A 26,082-nucleotide genomic window follows, 5' to 3' on the forward strand; every position below is an offset into this window, starting at 1 on the left:
GCGCGCGGCGTTGCGGGGGCGTGTCGGCAGCGTTTTGGGGGCGGGTACGGGGGCGTGGCTATGGCCCGGGGGCGTGGCCGCGCCCTCCGTACCCGCCCCCAGGTCGCGGCCCGGCGCGCAGCAGGCCCGCTGGCGCGCGGGGATTTACGTCTCCCTCCGGGAGGCGTAAATCCCCCGACAACGGTAAGGGGGGGGTGTAGACAGGGCCGGGTGGGTGGGTTAGGTAGGGGAAGGGAGGGTAAGGTGAGGGGAGGGCAAAGGAAAGTTCCCTCCGAGGCCGCTCCGATTTCGGAGCGGCCTTGGAGGGAACGGGGGGAGGCAGCGCGGCTCGGCGCGCGCAGGCTATACAAAATCGATAGCCTTGCGCGCGCCGATCCAGGATTTTAGTGGATACGCGCGGCTCCGCGCGTATCTACTAAAATCCAGCGTACTTTTGCTTGAGTCTGATGCGCAAGCAAAAGTAGGCTGTTCGCGCGCCTCTTAAAATCTACCCCTTAGGGAATAGCCACTGCTATTAATTGCATCAGTAACATGGGATCTTCTTAGTGTTTGGGTAATTACCAGGTTCTTGTGGCCTGGTTTGGCCTCTTTTGGAAACAGGATGCTGGGCTTGATGGACCCTTGGTCTGACCCAGCATGGCAATTTCTTATGTTCTTATGTTCCAGTTCTTCCTCCGGGTATGTCCCCATTTTGACAAGTCTGTATTTTTGAGATTCAAAACTCAGGTCTTCGTGTGTCTTCTGTGTATCTTATTTACAAAATTGAACCATACCATCTGATGATCACTGGTGCTCATGTGAGCTCCTACCTGAATATTAGAGACATTATCACCATTAGTAAGCACTAGATTGAGTATCTCACCCTCTCTCATGGGTTCCATTTTCATTTGTTTGAGCAGAGCCCCTTGAAGGGCATCCACTATCTCTTTACTTCTCATAGATTTTGCAGAAGGGATCCTCCAATCCATATCCAGCAGATTAAAATCTCCAATGAATAACACTTCACCCTTCTTTCACACATTTTGTATGTCTTCTCTGAATTCTCTATCCAATTCTTCTGTTTGAGTATGTGGCCTGTAGATCACACCAGTAAAAATGGAAGTATCATCTTCTTTTTTTAGGACAGTCCACAAAGCTTCTTCTGTACCCCACGTCCCTTGCAATTCAGTTACTTGGATATTGTTTTTGACATAAAGAACTACTCATCCCCCTTTTCTGTTCTCTCTGTCCTTTCTTAGAAAGTTATGGCCAGGGATGGCTTCATCCCAGTCATGAGAATTGGTAAACCATGTCACCGTAACCGCAGCAATGTCCAAGTTTGTCTACAATATTAGGGCTTGCAGGTCTGTAGTCATAGCTTTCCAGCTGTTCTTCCTAGTCAACGTTTCTGCATTTTTTAACTGATTGATTTTGTTACTTTCTCTTCTCTCTTCCTGTTTTGCTTGGAGGTGACATGCCAAGTTCTCTGGCCATCTCCTGCCACCCCCGTTCCTTAGTTTAATTGCTTGATAATATATGATCTGAATTTTTTACTTAGCATCCTCTTTCCTGCCATTGACAGTAATACATGCTAATGCAGTTTGTCAGATGAAGCTTTCAGCTGCGGATTTGCATATATTCAATGATTACCATGTACCATCTCCTTTGGAATTTTCATGCAAATCAACTTTTGTAGTCTACTGCATTGTTTGCCTGTGTAATCTCAAATATGTAGGCATGACACAACGAACTGTTAAGTTCAGAATGACCAAGCATAAAAGCCGCCTCAAAACTCACAAAGAGGATGCACCTTTGGTAGATCATTTTTTAAAAAATGACCATGTTTTCAAAGATAGCAGATAGACTGTATTGGAAAAAGTGACAGTGCATTGGAGAGGTAGGGACCATGCTTTAAGATTGGGACAACAGTTGCGTCCATTGTTGCTCGATGCCCTCACTCCGCCCTCTTTACCTCTGTGGCGACTCCCTCCGGGTCTGATGGATAGTTAGCTGCCGCGGTGTCTTCTTGCCGTCTCCCTCCGGCGTCCCTGGACCGTCACGATACTGCGGATCCGCCATGTTGCCTGATGACGTAGGGCGCGCGCGCGCTCCGATTGATGTACCAGCAAGGGTGCGAACCTCGGGGCGTCCCCCTGAGATGACGTCATCCACTTCCAATATAAAAGGTCTCAGTATTTGATAATGAATCGAGTTAGCAAGGGGATTGCTTCGGTTTTACTCCCAAGCTACTCTGCCTCCTCAGACTTACCAGGGGTACCTGCTCCTCGGGGGCCTCGCTCTCTTTTCTTTATTTCAGATTGCAGATAGGAACCGGTACTCGCTCCTCGAGAGCCCATGTTCCTGAATACTCTGAAGATTCTCTACTGCCTGGAAGCTATCACAGATACAGACATTTGTGAGTTACTATCGCTCTCTCAGAGCTTTCCCTGGAACCAGGTACTCGCTCCTCGAGGGCCTAACCCTTTCCAGCTACTGAGCTTCCTTAAGACCTTATGTGAGTTTTGTCATCCAGTTCTGGCTATGGACTCAGCATACCCTGTCTACTCACTATCTATAGTTTCTCTACAGCTCAGCAACCCTGGGTTCATTGTTCCAGTACCTGAGGGATGTCAGCCCTGCCGGACATATCAGCTCACTACTGCCACCTCTGGTGGTTAATCTAACCTGTCTAATAAAAGAATTATCTGTGTCTGTCTACATACCCAAGCCTAGCTGGTGGTCCCTCTCAGGATATCCTCCTGGGGACGCAGTCATATGCCATTGGCCCAAGGATCCACCTATCTACATTCCTCTACAGCTGAGTGTCCTCTCCAAGCACTCCGCTGGTAACAGATTGCTACTCCTTTCCCATCAGGAGCCTTCAGCAACAGATTCATAACAGATTGCAACTCTGCAGTCTATACCTTAACGGATTGTTAACTACTCCCTCTACAGGAGCTGAGCATATCAGATTGCTAACTCCTCCTTCCAGAGGAGCAGATTCATTACAGATTGCTAACTCCTCCCTTCTTGCGGAGTAGAGCATAACAGATTGCTAACTCCTCCTTCCGCAGGAGCCAGTTCCATAACAGATTCCTAACTCCTCCTCCCACAGGAGCCGATTCATAGCAGATTGCTAACTCCAGTGGATCTGGCTTTAATTTGCAGAAGCATTAATCCTGGGAATCCAGCTTACGGTATGGGATGTCAGTAACCCCATGGACCTGGCACATCTCTCCGCCTTGCAGGCTATACCGGGCCTGGCTCAACGCATCTCAGAACAGCAAGAAACCTTGGAGAAACTTACTGCAGCATTCCATCAGCTTCACACACAGAAGATACAAGGCACAGCTTCTACCCAAGAAGGTCAGTTACAGGACGTAACTTTAAAGACTGCTGTTCCACTGGCTGCTCCTATTCGCTTCTCTGGAGAACTCTAGAAGACTTGGGGCTTTTTGAACCAGTGCAACATGCATTTCACCTTACTGCTTCATTGTTTCCCATGGGCCTCTCTAAGACCACCTACATCCTGTCATACTTGGATGGGAGAACCTTGTTGTGGGCATCTACATTGTGGGAATGCAAGGACCCTATTTTGCAGGACATAGAAGGATTTATGGACTTGTTTAAATCCATTTATCATGACTTTGCTCGTATGTCTGTTGCCAGGTTTGCTTTAGTGGACTTGAAGCAAGGCAACAGATCATTGGCTGAATTTGCCATAGAATTCAAGACTCTTACAGCGGAACTTCGCTGGGACCCCAGATGTCTCAAGACTCTCTTCTGCAGAGGCCTGGATACCCGCTTGAAAGACGAGCTGGCTGCTCGCCAGACACCTGACTCGCTGAAAGAATTGATAGCCTTAGCTACTCGGATGGATTGTCGGCTCTGAGACAAGGTGAAGGAACTACGGCCTAAGGTGTTAACTGGGTTGAAACAGGCCAGTACCCCTGCACCTCGGATGGGTTCAGCAATTCCTGCTGTTGATAAAGATGAACCGATGCAACTTGGTCATGGTCACTTGATCTCAAAGGAGAGAAGATTTTGGAAGAAATGCGGCCTGTGCATGTACTGTGGTCAGCCCGACCATGATGTCTCTGCATGCCCCATTTTGTCTGGGAAACGGATGGACTCAAGTCTGGCGGGAAGACTGTTCTTGGGCCTTACCGCATCCTCTCCTCCGCTCTCTCTCCCAGTCTCCCTGACCTATGGACCAGTCACAGTTCAGACTCCTGCCCTGGTGGACTCAGGGGCAGGAGGCAACTTCATTACTAGATGTTTAGTGGAATACTTGAGGATCCCTCTCATCAAATTAAAAGATCCACTACTGTTGTCTAGAGATGTGAATCGTGTCCTCGATCGTCTTAACGATCGATTTTGGCTGGGAGGGGGAGGGAATCGTATCGTCGCCGTTTGGGTGTTTAGAGTATCGTGAAAATCGTTAAAATCGTGAACCGGCACACTAAAACCCCCTAAAACCCACCCCCGACCCTTTAAATTAAATCCTCCACCCTCCCGAACCCCCCCCAAATGCCTTAAATTACCTGGGGGTCCAGCGGCGGTCCGTAGCTAAATCAGGGGAAGGGGGAGGGCAGGAAAACCGGCACACTAAAACACCCTAAAACCCACCCCCGACCCTTTAAATTAAATCCCCCACCCTCCCGAACCCCCCCCAAATGCCTTAAATTACCTTGGGGTCCAGCGGCGGTCCATAGCTAAATCGGGGGAAGGGGGAGGGCAGGAAAACCGGCACACTAAAACACCCTAAAACCCACCCCGACCCTTTAAATTAAATCCCCCACCCTCCCGAACCCCCCCCCCCCCAAATGCCTTAAATTACCTGGGGGTCCAGTGGCGGTCCGGAACGGTCTCCTGCAATTGAATCATGTTGTCTTCAGCCGGCGCCATTCTGCGCCGCCATTTTGCAAAATGGCGGCGCAAAATGGCGGCGGCCATAGACCAACACGATTCGACTGCAGGAGGTCATTCCGGATCCCCGCTAGACTTTTGGCAAGTCTTGTGGGGGTCAGGAGGCCCCCCCAAGCTGGCCAAAAGTCCCTGGGGGTCCAGCGGGGGTCCGGGAGCGATTTCCTGCCGCAAATCGTTTTCCGTACGGAAAATGGCGCCGGCAGGAGATCGACTGCAGGAGGTCGTTTCAACCGGGGTCCGGAACCCCCGCTGGTTTTAGGGTGTTTTAGTGTGCCGGTTTTCCTGCCCTCCCCCTTCCCCCGATTTACGATTTTTTGACGATAAATCGGGGGAATTGGTATTGTATCGTGGCCCTAACGATTTTTGACGATTTAAAATATATCGGACGATATTTTAAATCGTCAAAAAACGATTCACATCCCTACTGTTGTCTTCCATTCACGGGGAGCCCTTGCCGGGCGACATGACTTGCGAGACCATATCAGTTAAGCTTCGCACCAGAGCACTCCATATGGAAATAATCTCCTTCTTTGTACTAGAAAAGGCCTTGCACCCTATCGTCCTGGGGGTTACCCTGGCTGCAAGTGCATCAACCCCAATTTGACTGGGCATCCCTGGATGTCTCACGATGGGGCCCAGAATGTCATGGGAAATGCCTCAAGGAGGTCTCATGTATCATTTGCATGCCTACGACTTCAGCGATGCCAGGACTGCTGCCTGAATACGCATCCTTCGGAGATGTGTTCTCCAAAGAAGCGGCTGATATTTTTCCTCCACATAGGTCTTATGACTGTGCCATAAGACTGAAGCCCAATTCAGAACCACGGAAAGGTGGGTGTACCCTCTCTCAGCTCTGGAGAATAAAGCAATGTCTGAATACATTGAAGAAAATCTCCAGAAAGGGTTTATTTGACCATCAAAGTCGCCAGCCGGTGCAGGCTTTTTCTTTGTAGGGAAGAAGGACGGTACCCTACGTCTGTGTATCGACTATCAATTACGATCAAAGACCGTTACCCCTTGCCATTAATCTTGGAGCTGTTTGATAGGCTGCAAGGGGGCAAGATATTTTCAAAGCTTGACCTGAAGGAGGCTACAACCTCATCTGCATTTGAAGTGGCGATGAATGGAAAATGGCCTTCAATACACGAGACTGCCATTTTGAGTATCTTGTAATGCCATTCGGGTTGTGCAATGCACCCGCTACATTCCAAAATATGATAAATGACATCTTGCGGGACCTGCTATACAAGAACGTGGTGGTCTACCTGGATGACAATCTAATCTTCTCCCAGGATGTAGAGACTCACATTGCAGATGTCAAGCAAGTACTCTACCATCTCCGCAAACATCGGCTGTACCCCAAACTCTCGAAGTGTGAATTTCACAAAGACTCAGTGCATTTTCTAGGCTACATTGTGTCTAAGGAGGGTTTTCAAATGGATCCTCACAAACTTGAAAGTATCCAGAATTGGTTTCAACCCACCAGCCTGAAGGCCTTGAGGAGATTCCTGGTGTTCACCAATTATTATCGCAGTTTTATTAAGAACTATTCTTCTTTGACTGTACCCTTGACTGCGATGGCCCGTAAGGGTGCCAATGCTTCAAAATGGTCAATGGAGGCCATTTTCGCATTCGAGAAATTGAAGACTGCCTTCTCCACTGAACCGTGCTTGCGGCATCCAGACCCCAACAGACCCTTTATTGTCGAAGTTGATGCTTCAAATGTGGGGGTAGGGCCTGTGTTGAGCCAAGCGGGAGACTCAAATACCTTACAACCCTGTTCATTCTTCTCACGAAGATTTTCTCCATCCAAGAAGAACTATGGAATTGGTGACAAGGAGCTCCTAGCTATAAAGCTTGCATTTGAGGAGTGGCGGCATTTGAGGAGTGGCGGCCATGGCTCGAAGGCACTCAACATCAAATAACTGTCTTCAAGGATCACAAAAACCTTGAATATCTCCACCATGCCCAACATTTGAATTACAGACAGGCCAGGTGGTCTTTATTCTTCAACCTGCCTGGAACCAGGTACTCGATCCTCGAGGGCCTAACCCTTTCCAGCTACTGAGCTTCCTTAAGACCTTATTTATTTATTTATTTATTTATTTATTTATTTATTTTATACCAAAATTCCTGTATGAGATACAAATCAATCCGGTTTACAGAGAACGGGAACTCACCTGGGGCTTGTCTGGCCAGGGCTTTTTACATTAAAACATTAAGATTACATTAAAACATTAAACTTACATAACATTGCATTAAAACTTTGAAACTTTTTACATTGAAAACGTTAAACATGGCTTGTTTCCATTAACAGATAAACATAGACTTGCTGTTGGATAAACAGCTCAGAGTAAGTAGCTCCGGTCCTGGTTACCTTATAAGTCTGGGAACGCAAGTCTAAAGAGCCAAGTTTTTAGTTGTTTTTTGAACTCTGGTAGGCTGGGTTCAAGTCGTAAGTCTGGTGGAAGTGTGTTCCATAGATGTGGACCTGCTGTAGATAGTGCTCTCTTTCTTAATAGTGATTTTGCCGGTGGTGCAAACAGAGATCCTTTGTAGGCGCTTCTGATGGGTCTGGAAGATGTGTGGGCTCAAAGTTGTGTCTTTAATGTGATGGGCGCGATGTTGTTTATAGCTTTATGGATGATGGTGAGTGTTTTGAACTGAATCCTGTATTTGATTGGTAGCCAGTGTAAATTGCCTAGAATAGGGGTGATGTGATCTCTTTTTTTTGAGTTTGTGAGAATTCTAGCAGCGGTGTTTTGTACCATCTGAAGGGGTTTGATAGTGCTAGAGGGGAGTCCGAGAAGGATGGAGTTGCAGTAATCGAGTTTTGTTAGGATGATGGACTGAAGTACTAGGTGGAAGTCACTGAAGTGAAGAAGAGGTTTTAGCTTTTTGAGGACCTGTAGTTTGTAGAAGCAGTCCCTGGTGGTGTTGTTTATAAATTTTTTAAGGTTTAGATGGTTGTCCAACCATGTTCCAAGGTCTCTGACATCTGTGGCAAAGTTCATGTTTAATGTGGTGGAGAGTGTAGGGATTGCTGTGTTGATCATGGAATCGTGAGAAATGATTAGCATCTCTGTTTTGTTGTCATTCAGGACTAGGTGTAGGTTGGAGAGTAGGTTTTTTATTGATTGTAGGCAGTCTTTCCATTGGGTGATGGTTCTTTGAAGAGATTTGGTGATAGGGATAAGTATCTGAATGTCGTCTGCAAAGAGGTAGTAGGTGAGATTGAGATTGGAGAGTAATTGGCAAAGGGGGAGGAGGTATACATTGAAGAGTGTAGGTGAGAGTGATGAGCCTTGAGGTACTCCTTGGTTTGAAAGGATCGGCTGAGATTCTTTGTTGTTTATCCTGACTTTGTAGAATCTGTTACACAAGAAGGACTTGAACCAGTTGAGTGCTGTTCCTCCAATACCTATATTTGCTAGTTGGTCTATGAGTATTGTGTGGTTTACAGTATCGAAAGCTGAGGATAGGTCTAGTAGTATCAGTAGATGGGATTGTTTTTTCTCTAGGTTTAGTAGTATTGAGTCTGTGAGTGAGTGCAGAAGAGACTCTGTGTTTCATGATTTTCTAAAGCCGTACTGAGCTGGAGAGAGGATATTATTTTCTTCGAGGTTCTCTGACAGCTGTTTGTTGAGTTTTGTCATCCAGTTCTGGCTATGAACACAGCATACCCTGTCTACTCACTATCTATAGTTTCTCTACAGCTCAGCAACCCTGGGATCATTGGCCCAGTACCTGAGGGACTTCAGCCCTGCCGGGCATATCAGCTCACTACTGCCACCTCTGGTGGTTCTACTAACCTGTCTAATAAAATAATTATCTGTGTCTGTCTCCATACCCAAGCCTAGCCGGTGGTCCCTCTCAGGATATCCTCCTGGGGGTGCAGTCATCTGCCATCGGCCCAAGGATCCACCTATCTACATTCCTCTACAGCTGAGTGTCCTCTCCAAGCACTCCGCTGGTAACTCCTTCCCCATTAGGAGCCTTCAGCAACAGATTCATAACAGATTGCAACTCCACAGTCTATACCTTAACGGATTGTTAACTACTCCCTCTACAGGAGTTGAGCATATCAGATTGCTAACTCTTCCTTCCAGAGGAGCAGATTCATTACAGATTGCTAACTCCTCTTTCCGCAGGAGCCAGTTCCATAACAGATTGCTAACTCCTCCTTCCACAAGAGCTGATTCATAACCACAACAGGAACAAAAGTGGATTTAACGATTAAACAGGGTGGCCCCATGGGGTCTTAACAAGGAAATTGAATGAACTGTTTTTTCATGATTTGATTGCTTTCATGTGGGTACCAATAGATATGATATCAACATTCAGCTATGTGCTGTCACGTGAAAGATTAAAAAACCTATGTTTTTCCGGAATTTTTCAGTTTGGCGTTGGGGTATCCATAGGAAATGTTGATAATTTGAGTAAGTCTCTGTTTTTATATTTCATTTGACATTGTATGTTGGGATGTTTAAAACATGCATTTCTATTTTGTAGAAGACATTCATGGGATCAAAAGACATTTATGAGACCAAGTGTTTATTGAAAACAGAAACATGGTATCTTATCGGGCTTGGTGAGACTACATTCACTAAAAAAAAGGGAAGTAAAACTCTTTTTACACTTTGATTGAAGTTATCACATTGAAAAAGAAAATTATTAGAAAAAGAAAACAGGACCGATGATTATATAAGACCCTATAGGTTTGTTACTTGAACAACAACATGTTCTGAAAACCGAAAGGTTGGTATGAAGGTCCCAATTATAATATAAAGTTTTTCCCTTACTATTTAAATCATTGATGTTTGCAGTTCGTGTTTTATTACAAATGGCGCCGGCAGGAGATCGACTGCAGGAGGTCGTTCAGCGAGGCACCGGAACCCTCGCTGAACGACCTCCTGCAGTCGATCTCCTGCCGGCGCCATTTTCCGTACGAAAACGATTCGCGGCGGGAAATCGCTCCCTGACCCCCGCTGGACCTCCAGGAACTTTTGGCCAGCTTGTGGGGGGCCTCCTGACCCCCACGAGACTTGCCAAAAGTCCAGCGGGGGTCCGGAAGGACCTCCTGCCGTCCAATCGTGTTCGTCTATGGCCGCCGCCATTTTTCGGCGCCATTTTGGAAAATGGCGCCGGCTGAAGACAACAAGATTCAGGAGCAGGAGCCCGTTCCGGACCGCTGCCGTTCCGGACCGCCACTGGACCCGCAGCTTATTTAACTCATTTGGGGGGGGTTCGGGAGGGTGGGGGATTTAATTTAAAGGGTCGGGGGTGGGTTTTAGGGGGTTTTAGTGTGCCGGCTCACGATTCTAACGATTTATAACGATAAATCGTTAGAATCTCTATTGTATTGTGTTCCATAACGGTTTAAGATGATATTAAAATTATCGGACGATAATTTTAATCGTCCTAAAACGATTCACATCCCTATGTAGTTATGTATATGGTATGACCTTTCCTTTCCCTTTCCATGAACATGTAAAACTATGGAAAAGGCAATAGTCTTTGCCATGTTTCTAATCTTTTTCCCTAGATTTTGGAAATCTTTCTGTACTTAATTGGCATCATTTCTATCAATGTCATTGGTCCCCAGATGGATTATAACATTGATATCAGATTTCTTGCTTTCTTCTATAAATGCATTAACCACCTGGTTTCAGTGGTTTGCATTTCCATTAGCTGAGGATCCTGGAAAGCATTTAACTATTTTGTCCCCATCATAATGTATTCCCAAGTTGATTCCTTTGATAAGTGAATCTCCCAACAGAAGCAGCTTACGTTTAGGACATTTAATCACGTTAAAGGGTTTCTGGGTACATTGGGTGACTACTTTCCTTTCAGACATCATTTTATATTCTTTTCTTTGGACTTCTTCATTTTCCAATGCAGAAAAAGCATTATGTAAGGGTACTAGTGGGGAGAGTGCGTGTCTCTACATCACAGGTCTTATTCTACAAGAGCCCACTGTAATCCAATTATTTCTGGGATTCTGAGTCCTGGATATCAGGCTTCTCTGTGGAAGTGGGGATGGATACTCAGGATACTTCAAAGTTGAGGAAACTAGGTGTCTCAGAGTCAAAGGTCTTGTTCTACTGGAGCCCACAGTAAACCATTTATACCTGGGTTTCTGAATCCTCTGTAAGAGTTCGGAGAGATATACAGGATGCTGCAAATAAGGGAAGATTATTTGAATCTTGCAAAATATCTATTTCAGGTGCATTAGCTCATTATTCATGGCAGACAACTGAAGGCAAATTAGACGACCCTTAATTTTCCAAATGATAGGCCTTGGGATATAAGCACCACAATTGTTGCACTAAATAATAGGGATGTGAATCGTTTTTTGACAATTTAAAATATCGTCCGATATATTTTAAATCGTCAAAAATCGTTAGGGCCACGATACAATAACAATTCCCCTGATTTATCGTCAAAAAATTGTTAATCGGGGGAAGGGGGAGGGGAAGGGGGAGGGCGGAAAAACCGGCACACTAAAACACCCTAAAACCCACCCCCGACCCTTTAAATTAAATCCCCCACCCTCCCGAACCCCCCCAAAATGCCTTAAATTACCTGGGGGTCCAGCGGGGGTCCAGAACAGCCTCCTGAAATCGAATCGTGTTGTCTTCAGCCGGCGCCATTTTGCGCCGCCATTTTGCAAAATGGCGGCGCAAAATGGCGCCGGCCATTGACCTTTAATTTAAAGGGTCGGGGGTGGGTTTTAGGGTGTTTTAGTGTGCCGGCTCACGATTTTAACGATTTTCACGATACTTTAAACACCCAAACGGCAACAATACGATTCCCTCCCTCTCCCAGCCGAAATTGATCGTTAAGACGATCGAGGACACGATTCACATCTCTACTAAATAAAGGACATTTTGTTAATAGAGACTAATAAGCTAGTTAAGAGATTGGTACTTCATGCCTTTATTACTTAATTATCCTAGGTCCTTGGAAGAAATATTTAAGAAATAAACACTCTAGGGGTGGGAGGGACTAAGCAGCAGAGATAAAGCAAATTATATTGGGAAAATGCAGAGTAAAGTTAGAATAAATTAGACTTTTCAAACTTAGCCAAAAGCAGGAACCAGGTAAGCAGTGCTGGACCAGATACACTGTGCTAGAATATTATGTGTAACACGCCTTAGTAGTGCTTGGCTTGATTACTACTTGCTGGGCAATTGATTATACCACATCCAGAGAGTCTGGTGGATCCCTCTTTTAAAAACACACAGGGATATAGAAAATAATACCACAACACACCAGAAAGAGAAGAACCAGCAGAAATAAGATTACTATCTATTGAATAATTTTTTTTGTAATATTATTCAGCCATGCACAGAAACAGAATAGGAGAATTCAGAATTACCTATTGGAAAGCAATAGGTAATGCTGAACAGATTCTAAACAGCAGAGAGAAAGTAAATTATATTGGGAAAATGAAGAGTAAAGTTAGATTAAATTAGATTTTTCAAACTTAGCTAAAAGCAGGAGCCAGGTGCAGGACCAAGTATGCAGGTAAGCAGTGCTAGGCCATGTGTCAGCCCCCTCTCCAAACAAAAGTATCCCAAAACTCTGGAGTTCTCCACAGACCCCCTTTTCCCTCCCATCTACTCTGGAGGTGGCCATATGAAGAAAAAGTAAAAAACAAACCCCCCCCCCCATTTTTAAAGCATATCAAGTCCCTGCTCCCTACCCCACCCCCTCCCCTGCAGTTTCAAAATCTGGATCAAGAGGCTGGAATTCCACACCCCCACTTAGCCTACTCTATGGAGCCTCCCCTTACTCACTTATGGGCCGATACAGCCAAGCCGCACATTTTACTTTCAGTAATTTCTTCGGGCACCGGGAAAATGCACAGAAAAGCAGTAAAAACTGCTTTTCTGTGCACCCACTGACTTAATATCATGCCGATATTAAGTCGGAGGTCCCGAAGGGTAAAAAAAAAAAATAAAAAAAAAAATTGAAGTCAGTCGGCAGCTGTTGGGTCGAAAACCGGATGCTAAATTTTGCCGGCGTCCGGTTTCCGAGCCCATGGCTGTCAGCGGGCTCGAGAACAGACGCTGGAAAAATTGAGCATCAGCGGTCAAACCCGCTGACAGCCATCGCTCCGGGCCAAAAGGAGGCGCAAGGGACACTAGCGTGTCCCTTGCGCCTCCTTTTGCCCGTTTCTACCGCCGGGCCTCATTTAAATACTGAATCGCGCGCACAGGCAAGTGGCCTGTGCGCGCGCCGGGAGAGCAGGCGTTCGCCCGCTCTCCCGCGGACTTTACTGAATCGGCCCGATAGTAAGCTCTGGTGGTGTAGTGGGGGCCCAGAGCACCCCCTAGGCTCTGGTCCTGACTGGGACCATTTTTCAAAACTTATGCTTCCAGTTCTTCTTAGTCAAAGCTACACTGGAATAACCTGGATTAGATAGATGAATATTTTGCTCCTGGCTGAGGATTTCTTGGTCTTGGAGAATGGAGGTGCAGGGGAGAGGGTGGCCAGGGAATACAGTGGTTGAAAATGGAGGGGGGGGGGGAGCAAAAGACAGCCACACTTTAAATTAAAAAAGACAAATGGGAAGAGGGTGGAACAGAGGGCAGTGACACAAGGATTTTATATTTATACATTTTTTTTCTAACATCGGAGGGGTTTGGAGTTCATAGCTAGGCAGGGCCCTCTATGAGTTCTCAGGGAGAGAGGCAGTATTTGGGCTGCAGGCCAAAAGTCACTTTTTATTTTTAAATTTAACAGTTCTACTTAATCGGATATCTTTGAAGGTTTTCAGGCCACACAAGGCCAGCTAAGTTTCGACCTGCTCCAAAGAAGATCTAAAGTTATCCTGCTAACTTAAGCCTTGATTCTCCATTCTAACGCAGAATGGTGAATCTAGTGAAAACGGGCGGGCCTGCGAAAGCCAGCAGCCATCGCATCACCTCGGTGTTATCGTGCCGGCTTTCGCACCCAATAGCGCCATCGTGAAAGGTGGTGCTATTGGGCGCGCTACTAGTGACGATAATGTGATTACCTTATCGCCGCCAGCGAAGACATTCCAGCGTCTGCCTCCTCTCTGTCCCGACTCCACCCCCGGCAAGCTATCGCATGTGAAAAGCAATAGAAAATGACCCCCTTTGCCTGTTACAGCTTAAAGTCAGCTAGGTTAGCCTGATAACTTAGGGCTGCCCCAGAATTCCTCAGTTTATCCTGCTAAATTATGGCCAAATAATGACTTATGTGGCTATAATGTTGCCAGGTAATTAGCCAATGTTTAAAAAGTTGTCATTTAGATGGATAACTTTTTAGTTATCCAGCTGCATGGCTTTGAATATGTCCCTAACTCTGAAATGCCAAGTAAGTCCACTTATATCACTGACAATCACAAGATGCCATAAATTCAACACAGGATTTGATGACCATCATACTCGGCTTCATCGTACAGTAATACAACTTTAGGACTCAGCCTTCTTTATAATCATTGGTCATATCCCCAATATCCCCACTCTAATGTGAATTCTTGTTTTTTAACTTTTTTATGCAAATAAAATTAGATTCATTAGTCTTAATATTTTAATGCAAATAAGATTCTCTAGAGATTCAAATAAATTATTATTGCGCACTTATCTGCAAGCCAAAATTATTCGGATTCCATAATCATGCAGAAGCCATCGTGTGTATAACTTAGTAACTGAAGCCCGACATGGGACCTTGTTTCGGACCTACGTCCTTTTTCAAGGGCTAGAGTATGCATCTGTAAATGAAATAATATAAGAATATAACACAATTCAGCAAGAGATGTATTAGAAATTTTACAGGGTAATTAAGTCCAATTCAATCCAACATACCACACTACAGGGACAGATGCTTACTGTTTACAAGATCGCACAATGAACTTCATGACACCATTGTGTTTCTTTTCCAGCTCTGTAACCGCAACTCACAACAAATCCACTTTGTTAAGGCTCACATTTGTCAATCTCAAGTGTGATGTATCTTTGTGAAATGAAGGGGATTGGTTTGCATTCTAGCTGGCAATCCTCCCCCTGACGTAATGTTCAAAATTGACAACATTCATATTTAAATAAGAATGTACCATTCCGCTTATGCATTCAGACCTCCTGGATGAACAGCATTAAGTCGATGAATCCATTGCTGTTCTTTATAATTCACGGCCACTTTAGGATCTCCTCCTCATGAGTTAATATGCACTTGTTCAATCACCCTCCATTTCAAATCCTGGAAAATGTGTTTAAATTGTATGCAGTGAGATACAATAGGGGCTTGTAGCTTTCCCGTTTGTAGACAGCTCCGATGCTCTATCAGATGTGTATGGATGGCATGTTTTGTTCTGCCTACATAATAAAGATTACAAGGACAGATTAATAGATAAATAACATTGATGGAAGAGCAATCAGTATATTGGTAGGCTGAATGTCTTTTTCCCTGTGTGTCAAACCAACATGTACCTGTGATCGCCTAATTGCATAAATTATATTCATGGCATGACCAATGTCCCAATTGTCTAGTATCATCAGTCAACAGAACTGGTCTCAGAAAAGAATGTACTAAAAAATCTCTGATATTCATCCCATGACTATATGTATACACCGGTCATTCTGTGAAGACATCATGAATTTTTAGAATCGACCAATGTTGTAAGATCAATGGGGAAATTGCTGGTGCTTTTGCAGAATAGGTCAAGGTACACATTAGTGGCAAAGCTGATTAGGTCTCATTATCTAGTAGTAACCATTGACTTTCAGCATTAACAGCCCTCTTATATGCTTTTTTAATAAATTTCATCGGATAGCCCCGATCCAATAATTTACAGAATAACAAGTCAGACTGAATAATGAACTCGTTCTTCGTACCACACAGCCGGCGAAGATGTAAAAATTGTCCCACCGGTAAATTCTTACCCAAATGAAAACGGTGAAAGCTGGTAAAGTGCAAAAAGGTATTTTTTTTTCAAGGTTTTCTATAAATGCTGGTGACCAAAGAGTCTTCTTCTATCATAATCAAGATATCAAGAAAGTTAATAACCTGAAAGTGAAATACCATAGTAAATTGTAAATGTATATCCAAAGAGTTAATCCATTCATTAAACTGTAATAAATTTGTCTCATCTGAATGCCACAAGAAAAACACATAATCGATATATCTAGTCCAGAAGTTCATTGTGTGATCTTGTAAACAGTAAGCATCTGTCCCTGTATATTGGATTGAATCGGACTTAAGTACCTGTTTAAATTGCTAATATATCTATTGCTGAATTATTATATTCTTATATTTCATTTTCAGATGCATACTCTAGCCCTTGAAAAAGGATGTAGGTCCAAAACATGGTCCCGTGTCAGGTTTCAGTTACAAAGTTATATACACAATGGCTTCTGCATGATTATGGAATATAGATAATTTTGACTTGCAGATAAGTGCACAATAATAATTTATTTGAATCTCTAGTGAATCTTATTTGCATGAAAATATTAAGACTAATGAAGCTAATTTTATTTGCATCGAACAAGTTAAAAAAAAACAAAAATTCACATTAGAGTGGGGATATTGGGTCACCCGTTCAATATGACTGATGATTATAAAGAAGGCTGAGCCCTAAAGTTGTATTACTATATGATGAAGCCGAATATGATGGTCATCAAATCCTTTATTGAATTTATGATGTCTTGTGATTGTCAGTGATAGAAGTGGACTTACTTGGTATTTCAGAGTTAGTGATTATTACAATAACCAACGGTCCTATTATAAAGTAAGTGCAATCTGCGTGGTAGAGATAGTGTTTGAATATGGCCCTCCATGTGCTTTCCTAGGTCACAAATGCCTGGGATCTCTGACATGCCCTTTCTGTCCTCTGCAGGTTATCTCGCTTGTCCAAAGCCCTCACCCGTTAAAAACCTTATACTGCCTTGTACAGCATTATGTTCAGTTGGGCAAGCAGACCTTTTCTTTAAGACCTGCAGAGTCAGGGGCCTTTCCACCTCATCTTTGGCCAAGGTCCTTTGTCCTTTGACTTTCCAAATGCTATTGTTCCTAGCCCTCTCTTTCGCCAAAGTGACAGAATAAGAGAAATAGCAAGATCTAATTGCCTACAGTATTTGGGTAAATGAATTCTAACAGGAGTCTTTTCTTTCCTTCCTTCAGCAGATGCCAGGGATGAGTCAGATCTAAGGGCTTTCTAGGTCAAAGATCAAAGAGGAGGTTGTCTGGACCTCTTGTGAGTCATCTGTGGAGGAAGATATGCATGAGCAGAATGTCCCAGAAGACTGCCTGCTGACGTTTGAACCACAATGCTGTAAAGAAGTTCAAGAAGAGGACATTGTTGAGATGTTCCAGAAGCAGCCTACCTCAATGGAAAGACAGGATAAAGAAGAGGTGGAAGGGAGATGCCCTAAGAAGACTGCAGAGTTGAGGAGTCTCAGAAGGATTTGTAACATCTGGCCAGTTAACTGTCAGTGTGAGAAAAATATTAAAATCAAAACATGGAGATGCTGTAAGAGCTCCATAGCCTCAATGCCAGCTAAGCTGATTTAACTCATAATGTTTGCCACATTGCTACAGTGCTAAAGGCAATATTTGGAAAATCGGGTGATGCATTAGAAACTTGTCATTAATTCCTGCCTTCTTTTTCTGAACAAGTTGCAGTGAGCTAGATCAGGGGTGTGCAAACCTTTTTTTAAGAGGGCCACATTAATGGTGCTTATCGGAGCCAAGGGCAGGAGTCCCCCTTAGAACTCCATGAGCAGCAACCATACCAATAAAAAGAATAATTCAACACAATTAATAAATAGAATAACATCATATATATAAAAATGTTCCAAACACCCATAAAATATTTCCAGACACATCAAATATTACTCAATAATTAAAACTAGTAGGAATTTTAAAAAATTCCCAACTCTCCATACCTGGGAACTTTTGATATCCAGATACCTCAAGATTGTCATGGATTAGCAGGCAGGAAGGGGTGAGGGGGTTGTTGTACACACACGTGCTCTCTTTCTCTCACCCACACACATACACACATGCTCTCCCTCACCCATAAACACAATGCTCTCTCATCCACCCATAAATACATGTTCTCTCTCACTCACACAAATTGCTCTGTCCCCATCCACATACGCACAAACATGCACTCACTCTAACTGATTCCCTCACATGGACACAAACCTTGCCCTAGTTCACTCACACACACACACACACACACACATACATACACACACACACCCTTGGCAAGCTCTCATTCATTCTCATACACACATAACCACCCAAGCAAGCTCCCATTCATTTTCTCACACAGGAAAGCTCCCATTTTCTCACACAGGAAAGCTCCCATTAATTTTCACAGAGGCACACAGGCAGGCGTCCATTTTTGCATGAATTTTGCATGAATGGGTGCCTACCCTCCAGGTAGGCACCCATTCATGCTCATACAGACCCCCAGGCAGGCACCCTTTCATACTTACACACACACGCACACAGACCCCCAGGCAGCCTCCCATTCATTCTCTCTCTCTCTCTCTCTCACATCCACACACACGGCAGTCTGAGAGTATCTCTTGCTCCTCTGATGCTGTTGCCACAACCGTCATATGCTGTGGAGGAGCCGATCCATCGTTGAAGCCGCTCTGCTGCTCCTCCTCTCTGCAGGCCATGTTGTATTGAACATTTTTAGTTATAGCACTTCCTGCATGCTGATCTTGTGTATCGCAAGATCAGCATAGAGAAAGTGCTGCCCTTGTGAGCTTCTATTACTGTGAGGCCTGCACAGGCTACATGATGGGCTCAGTTCGCTCGGCGATGCAGATGCTTAACTTCTGTAGCACCAGGTGAACTGAAGAGACAGGCTTCTTCCTTTCTTTGCCACTGAGGGATGGAGTCCTCCAGCAGCCACATGGGCCTCTTCTCTTTGCTGTCGGTTGAATGGGATCCATTAACAACCTCTTCCTTTCTTCACTGCCAGTGGCTGCATGGGCCTCATTACAGCAGGACGATGTGCCTTCTCTTCCTGCTCTGGTGCTCTTTCTGAGGGGAATATCATCTCCGACTGTTGACATCCAGGTCAAAGTTATCCACAAAGGCTATTGTTGATGACATCAAAGGTACCAGTGGGCCGGATGTAATGGGGCAAATTGAGGAGTAGAAGGACCAGAAAAAAAATCTGTCATTGGGCCAGGTTTGTCATGTGGGCCGTAGTTTGCCAATCCCTGAGCTTCATGACAGATGCTTCACCTAGCCCTGTGTGTGATTGGCTGCCAGACACTGCAGAGGTGTCTGAAAGCAGTGTCACATCTGAACAGGAGTTACAGGACCTACTTCTCAGAAGTGTGAGGGTGAACCCAAAGGAAATTAGCACTTTAGAAAGGGTTGGTAAAGGGAAGAGACCCTGAGCCTCTAGACTATAGATAGCTGTACATTTAAATGTGTACCTTATATTTATAAATGTTGAGTAATTAATTTATTTCAAAGATATACACAGTATTGTGCCCATGTCACAATATCCTTTGCAAATCCTCAGTGCCACTTAACTCACTGTTCTTTCCAGAGGTGTGGGTAGTTGCTGCATAGCTATATTGTTTGAACCCACTTCGTCTTCCGAAATCCAAACCATCCTTAGAAGAACGAAACCATCTTCACACCCAGCAGACCATATTCCCTCAAAACTTCTCCTCTCAATACCAGACACCATCTCTAAAACATTAGCGGACATCATCAACTGCTCGCTTTCCCAAGGTTCCTTCCCAGAAGACCTCAAACAAGCCTCACTCAAACCTCTTTTAAAAAAACCCAACCTGGACCTAAAAGACCCCAACAACTACCGTCCAATAGCTAATCTCCCCTTCATAGCCAAGATTATGGAAAGGCTTGTGAACTCCCAACTATCAGATTTCATCGAAGACAACAAAATTCTATCCGCCTCACAACATGGATTCCGCAAAAATCGGGGCACAGAATCCCTACTTACCTCCCTAACAGATCTACTTATCTTAGGCATAGACAAAGGTCAATCCTTTCTATTGATCCTTCTGGACCTCTCAGCAGCTTTCGATACCGTAAACCACGCTATCCTCATCAAACAGCTAGCTGCGATAGGAATCTCTGGTTTAGCGCTCTCCTGGTTCAAATCATTTCTAACCAACAGAGGCTACAAGGTAAAAATCCAGAATAAAGAATCATCACACCACGACTCGACCATCGGAGTCCCACAAGGTTCCTCCTTATCCCCTACACTCTTTAATATTTACCTCCTACCACTATGTCAACTCCTCATCAACCTCAATTTAATACACTTTCTCTATGCAGATGACATCCAGATCCTGATCCCCATCAAAGAATCATACTCAAAAACCCTTGAATACTGGGAATCCTGTCACCTAGAAATCAAAAGCCTCCTCAACAGCCTAAATCTGGTACTAAACGCCGCCAAAACTGAGGTATTACTCATAACTCCTGATAACAATCTCACAACCTCTCTGCCAACCAACCTACAAACCACTCATGTGAGAGATCTAGGTGTGCTAATCGACAATAAACTGAACTTCAAAGCCCACATCAATAAAACCACCAAAGACTGTTTCTATAAACTACAAGTTTTAAAAGGATAAGACCACTCTTCCACGCCAAAGACTTCAGAACCATCCTCCAAGCCCTCATTTTCTCGAAATTGGACTACTGCTGCTCCACTTTACTTGGCCTCCCCTCCTCATACACAAAACCGCTCCAAATGGTCCAAAACGCAGCAGCCCGTCTACTGACAAACACTAAGAAAAGAGACCATATCTCCCCAGTGCTACAAGACCTCCACTGGTTACCAATTCATTTCAGAGTCATTTATAAATCCATCACCTTGATTTACAAAATCATTCACCAACATACCACAATCGATCTACAAATTCCTCCCCGCGTACACAAATCCACAAGACCGACCAGGGAAGCCTACAGAGGATGCCTCATTGTTCCACCCACGAAAACCACTAATCACAGCACCTTAAGAGACCGAGCCCTTTCCACTGCAGGCCCACCGTTATGGAACTCCATCCCTCCAGAACTCAGAAACGAACCATGTCTCCTAACCTTTAGGAAAAGACTCAAGACATGGCTTTTCAGGCAAGCCTTCCCGAACTCTACCTAATATGCACCACAAATAAATTCTCTACTCAGAGACTGTATATATGAGACGCCATATTTATATTGTACTTTTGTATATAATTAACCTCCTCTATCTCTTTCTATTTCTTACATTCCCAGTTCATTAGCCCTTGTTAATTGTAACTGCTTCTCTTCATCACGTTATTTATGTTTGGTTGTATTATTCGCACCCCTGTTATCTGTAAACCGACATGATGTGAACGAGTTCATGAATGCCGGTATAAAAAAACCTTAAATAAATAAATAAAATAAAATAAATATTGCAGAAGATATACCATGCAAAGAAAATCTGACAGGTCTTCTCTAGTCAACTACTCAATCAAGACATCTAAAATGATATTTTAATATTCCAAAATGCACTGAACATCTTTTCAATGACTGATCTGGTGAGACCCTGAACTTCATTATAATGTTTCTCTGCAGGAGTTATGGGATAAGAGATGGGAGTTATTAGCCAGGTCTTGAGGGAATTCTCATAACCACCTGCAAGGGCGCAAACTGATTCCATAAGTTTTGGAAGGGGGAGTGGGAGAAGATGAGTAAATGAGGTGATGGGAGGCAGATGCCCATACTAGCCAGCCCCATTCTCACCCCCAAGTAGAAGTAGGTGAGTTAATGAGGGCCTAGGGAAGCAGATACCCATCATCGTCGTTGTCCCATTCACACTCTTAAGTGGGAGAAGGCAAGCTAAGAAAGGGAGAATGCAAATCGATTGTAAATGCCAAGTCTCTAGCAATGCTGAATCCCAAAAAGAAAACATACACTTATCCCGTGGCCATCTGCTTTTAATTTGGCCACTCTCAAGAGGTGATGAGGCGCTGGCTGTGAGAAGATGAAAGAATCATGGCAGGAACCAGGATTTGACATACGGCATTCTGAAACATGAAATCTTTGTAGTTAGTGTATTAAATCAATCAGTGTGCAGCTGCTTGTTGTCTCGTCCGTTGGTTACTCATTTTCTACATTTTAACAATGAAAATACATTAGTTTGAGGGACGTGTCTTTCCCTTATATTTGTTGAAAGCTGATGAGGTTTTCCTTGAAGAGATAAAAGGCATTAACTATGCCTGCTGATCTCGTAAAAAAAAAAGGGGGTTTAATGCACATACAGTCCCAATGTCACTGTTAAACATGAGTGCCCACATTCTGAATTTTATTGAATACTTGACACAAATAGCATTTCTGAAATATTTTGGACTTCATTCAATGTGACAGTCAACTAATGCAGTAAGCAAGGCTTCTTTTTATCTTAGCTCATTTTCACAATGCTACATAAATATCGTGTTTGGTATCGTCGAATAGCAATCTTCTCTAGGTTTTCCTTGCAGCAGAAAGTTTAATTAAAACAATATCTTTAAAAGATGGGTGCTTTAAATACTTTGTGGAGGGTTTTATTTTTTTTAATAATCATAAGAAGTTGAATAGAAGCATGGAGCTGAATAGCACGACTAATAATGAGTTCTAGAATACTTGCTTTAGGATAAGCTTATAAGTAAACTAATTAGTTTAATTTGGGTAGTGAATACTGTTGAGTTATATATTTGGTTTTGCTTCAAGGTGAATCTTTATTGTTTGTCATATAATAGAATTTTGAATGTCAATTAATAATAATAATGAAAAGCTGGTTCCAAGCATTTTGAGATCTAGTTAATTCCAAGGAAAACAAAATTCAAATTCTGTTGTCACCTCAATAATAGTGAAGGTCCAAAGAAACAAACTGGAAACTGATCCAATATTGGAAGTAGTGACCACACGAAGAAGAAGATCGGTAAACACCAAGAAATTTATTAATATTTCATAGTAGAAAGCCCAACTCAGGCCAAGTTTCATACTATTGACCTGCTTCAGGGGCTACATAGACACAAATGAAACAAATATGCAAATGTATAAACATATAAACACATATATAACCATGCATAATATAATACAAGATTAAAAAATCAAAACTTTTACAAACAGTGCTGGATAAGACTAAACAATAAAGGAAAACACATAAATGTTACCCATCAAATTAATAGTTATGATCACATGAAAGTTACAGTATTGATTCAAACTTTGCCTATGATTGACAGATAAAGTAAACTAGTGGTCATTAGAGATGTGAATCGTGTCCTCGATCGTCTTAACAATCGATTTCAGCTGGGAGGGGGAGGGAATCGTATTGTTGCCGTTTGGGTGTGTAAACTATCGTGAAAAATCGTTAAAATCGTGAGCCGGCACACTAAACCCCCCTAAAACCCACCCCGACCCTTTAAATTAAATCCCCCACCCTCCCGAACCCCCCCCCCCAATGCTTTAAATTACCTGGGGATCCGGCGGTGGTCCAGAATGGCGGCGGTCCGGAATGGCCCCCTCAATAGAATCGTGTTGTCTTCAGCCGGCGCCATTTTTCAAAATGGCCGCCGCAAAATGGCGGCAGCCATAGACAAAAACGATTCGACGCAGGAGGTCGTTCCGGACCCCCGCTGGACTTTTGGCAAGTCTTGTGGGGGTCAGGAGGCCCCCCCAAGCTGGCCAAAATTTTCCTGGGAGTCCAGCGGGTTCCGGGAGCGATTTCTTGCCACGAATCGTTTTCGTACGGAAAATGGCGCCGGCAGGAGATCGACTGCAGGAGGTCGTTCAGCGGGGGTTCCGGACCGCCGCTGAACGACCTCCTGCAGTCGATCTCCTGCCGGCGCCATTTTCCGTACGAAAACGATTCGCGGCAAGAAATCGCTCCCAGAACCCCGCTGGACTCCCAGGAAAATTTTGGCCAGCTTGGGGGGGCCTCCTGACCCCCACAAGACTTGCCAAAAGTCCAGCGGGGGTCCGGAACGACCTCCTGCGTCGAATCGTTTTTGTCTATGGCCGCCGCCATTTTGCGGCGGCCATTTTGAAAAATGGCGCCGGCTGAAGACAACACAATTCTATTGAGGGGGCCGTTCCGGACCGCCGCCGTTCTGGACCACCGCCGGATCCCCAGGTAATTTAAAGCATTGGGGGGAGGGTTCGGGAGGGTGGGGGATTTAATTTAAAGGGTCGGGGTGGGTTTTAGGGGGGTTTAGTGTGCTGGTTTTCCTGCCCTCCCCCTTCCCCCGATTTACGATTTTTTAACGATAAATCGGGGGAATTGGTATTGTATCATGGCCCTAACGATTTTTTGACGATTTAAAATATATCGGATGATATTTTAAATCGTCAAAAAACGATTCACATCCCTAGTGGTCATATATTATAAAAGAACAATTATGTAACAAAATGGGAGTTGGTAAGAGTATAGAATCGATTAATAATCATGTAATTTTCTGTGTATCATTGAGCTATTGGAGCTAAAACAGGGGTTTAGTATGTTTCTTAATTAGTGTAAAGAAATGAACTCCCATTTCAATCATAGGCAAAGTTTGAATCAATTCTGTACCTTTCATCCGATCATAACTATTCATTTGATGGGTAACATTTATGTGTTTTCCTTTATTGTTTAGTCTTACCTAGTACTGTTTGTAAAAGTTTTGATTTTTTAATCTTTTATTATGTTATGCATGGTTATATATGTGTTTATATTTATACATTTGCATATTTGTTTCATTTGTGTCTATGTAGTCCCTGAAGAAGCTCAATAAAGTGAAACTCTGCCTGAGTCGGGCTTTTTACTATGAAATATTAATAAATTCCTTGGTGTTTACCGATCTTCTTCTTTGTGTGGTCACTACCTCAATAACAGTGACACAAACTCCTTCCATTAGCAGACACATTCAGGCCATAGAAACATAGAAATGATGGCCGAAAAGGACCAAACAGTCCATCCAGTCTGCCCAGCAAGATTATGGTAGCATCTGCCACGCCATACAAGTCACCCCCGTTCAATACATGCTTGGATGTACGTTTTGGACATGCATCCATAACCTCCAATGCAAAATGGAGGTTAGCACGTCCAAAACGCACATCCAACTGAGTGCGTAGCAAATAGCGCTCATCACATGTCAATTCATGTTGATGAGGCTATTAGCTATTTCCATCCCCCCGATGTAAAAAAAACAAACAAAATTTTCACCTGACATAAACTTTTTTTTTTAATTTTCTGTTTGTTTTTCATTTACATAAGTGAAAAGAACAAGAAAATCACAAGCAAAACAATCCAAAATACACATTAAATCATGTTGAAATACTTGATCTAGTCCACATTATTTAGGGGACCTTCAAAAAGAAAAAGAAGTTCTTTTAAGGAATGGGAGAGTAATATATACTTATGTCTACCTATATATTTCATTACACCACAGATTTATCTCTGATGAAAGTTTCAAGATGAGATGGGTCCACAAACACAAAATTATTTTTTTGAAAACTAATCAAACACTTACATGAATATTTGAGAAAAAAGTGGCACCAAGGTCTAAGATCTTTTATCTAAGTTGCAAAAACTGCTTCCTACTAAGCTGGGTTATATGAGATACATCAGGAAAACTTGAACTCTATATCCACAAAAGCTAATATTCTTATTTTTAAAAGCCTTCTGAAAAATTGCATCCCTATCTTGCTGGGAACAAAAATAAACTAATAGTGTTGCTCTAAGAGGAATAGTATCTACAAATGACTCCAAAAAATCTGATAATGGAGGACTCTCCATCACCAAAGTATCTAGTCCACCTTCCTAAGGGGCACTAATTATCCTGTATTTAGATACATGGAACATTTTAGACAAAATAGGAACTTATCTTCAGAAAAAGCAGTATTTCAATTAGATATTTTTAAAATAATTCATAGGCTGATAATCTAGAGATTGGGAAATTCAAGAGCCTGAGATTCTTCCCCCTAATCTGGTTTTCCAAGGACTCCAATTATGCAATTGCAAATTATCTTTAATTTGAGCCACCCCTGTGGCTTGAAAGGAAAATATTTGAGAACCCATAGCAGCAACTGACTTACCAACTGAGCCAATCTCACTTCATGCTCTTGCAATTTACATTTAGTATCTTCTGTTATTCCTCTGAGCTGAGCCACGATAGATGACATAACTTTCTCTACTCTATTAAGCAGTCTCCC

This window comes from Rhinatrema bivittatum, chromosome 3, assembly GCF_901001135.1.
Source record: "Rhinatrema bivittatum chromosome 3, aRhiBiv1.1, whole genome shotgun sequence".
In the NCBI taxonomy this organism is placed as follows: Eukaryota; Metazoa; Chordata; class Amphibia; order Gymnophiona; family Rhinatrematidae; genus Rhinatrema; species Rhinatrema bivittatum.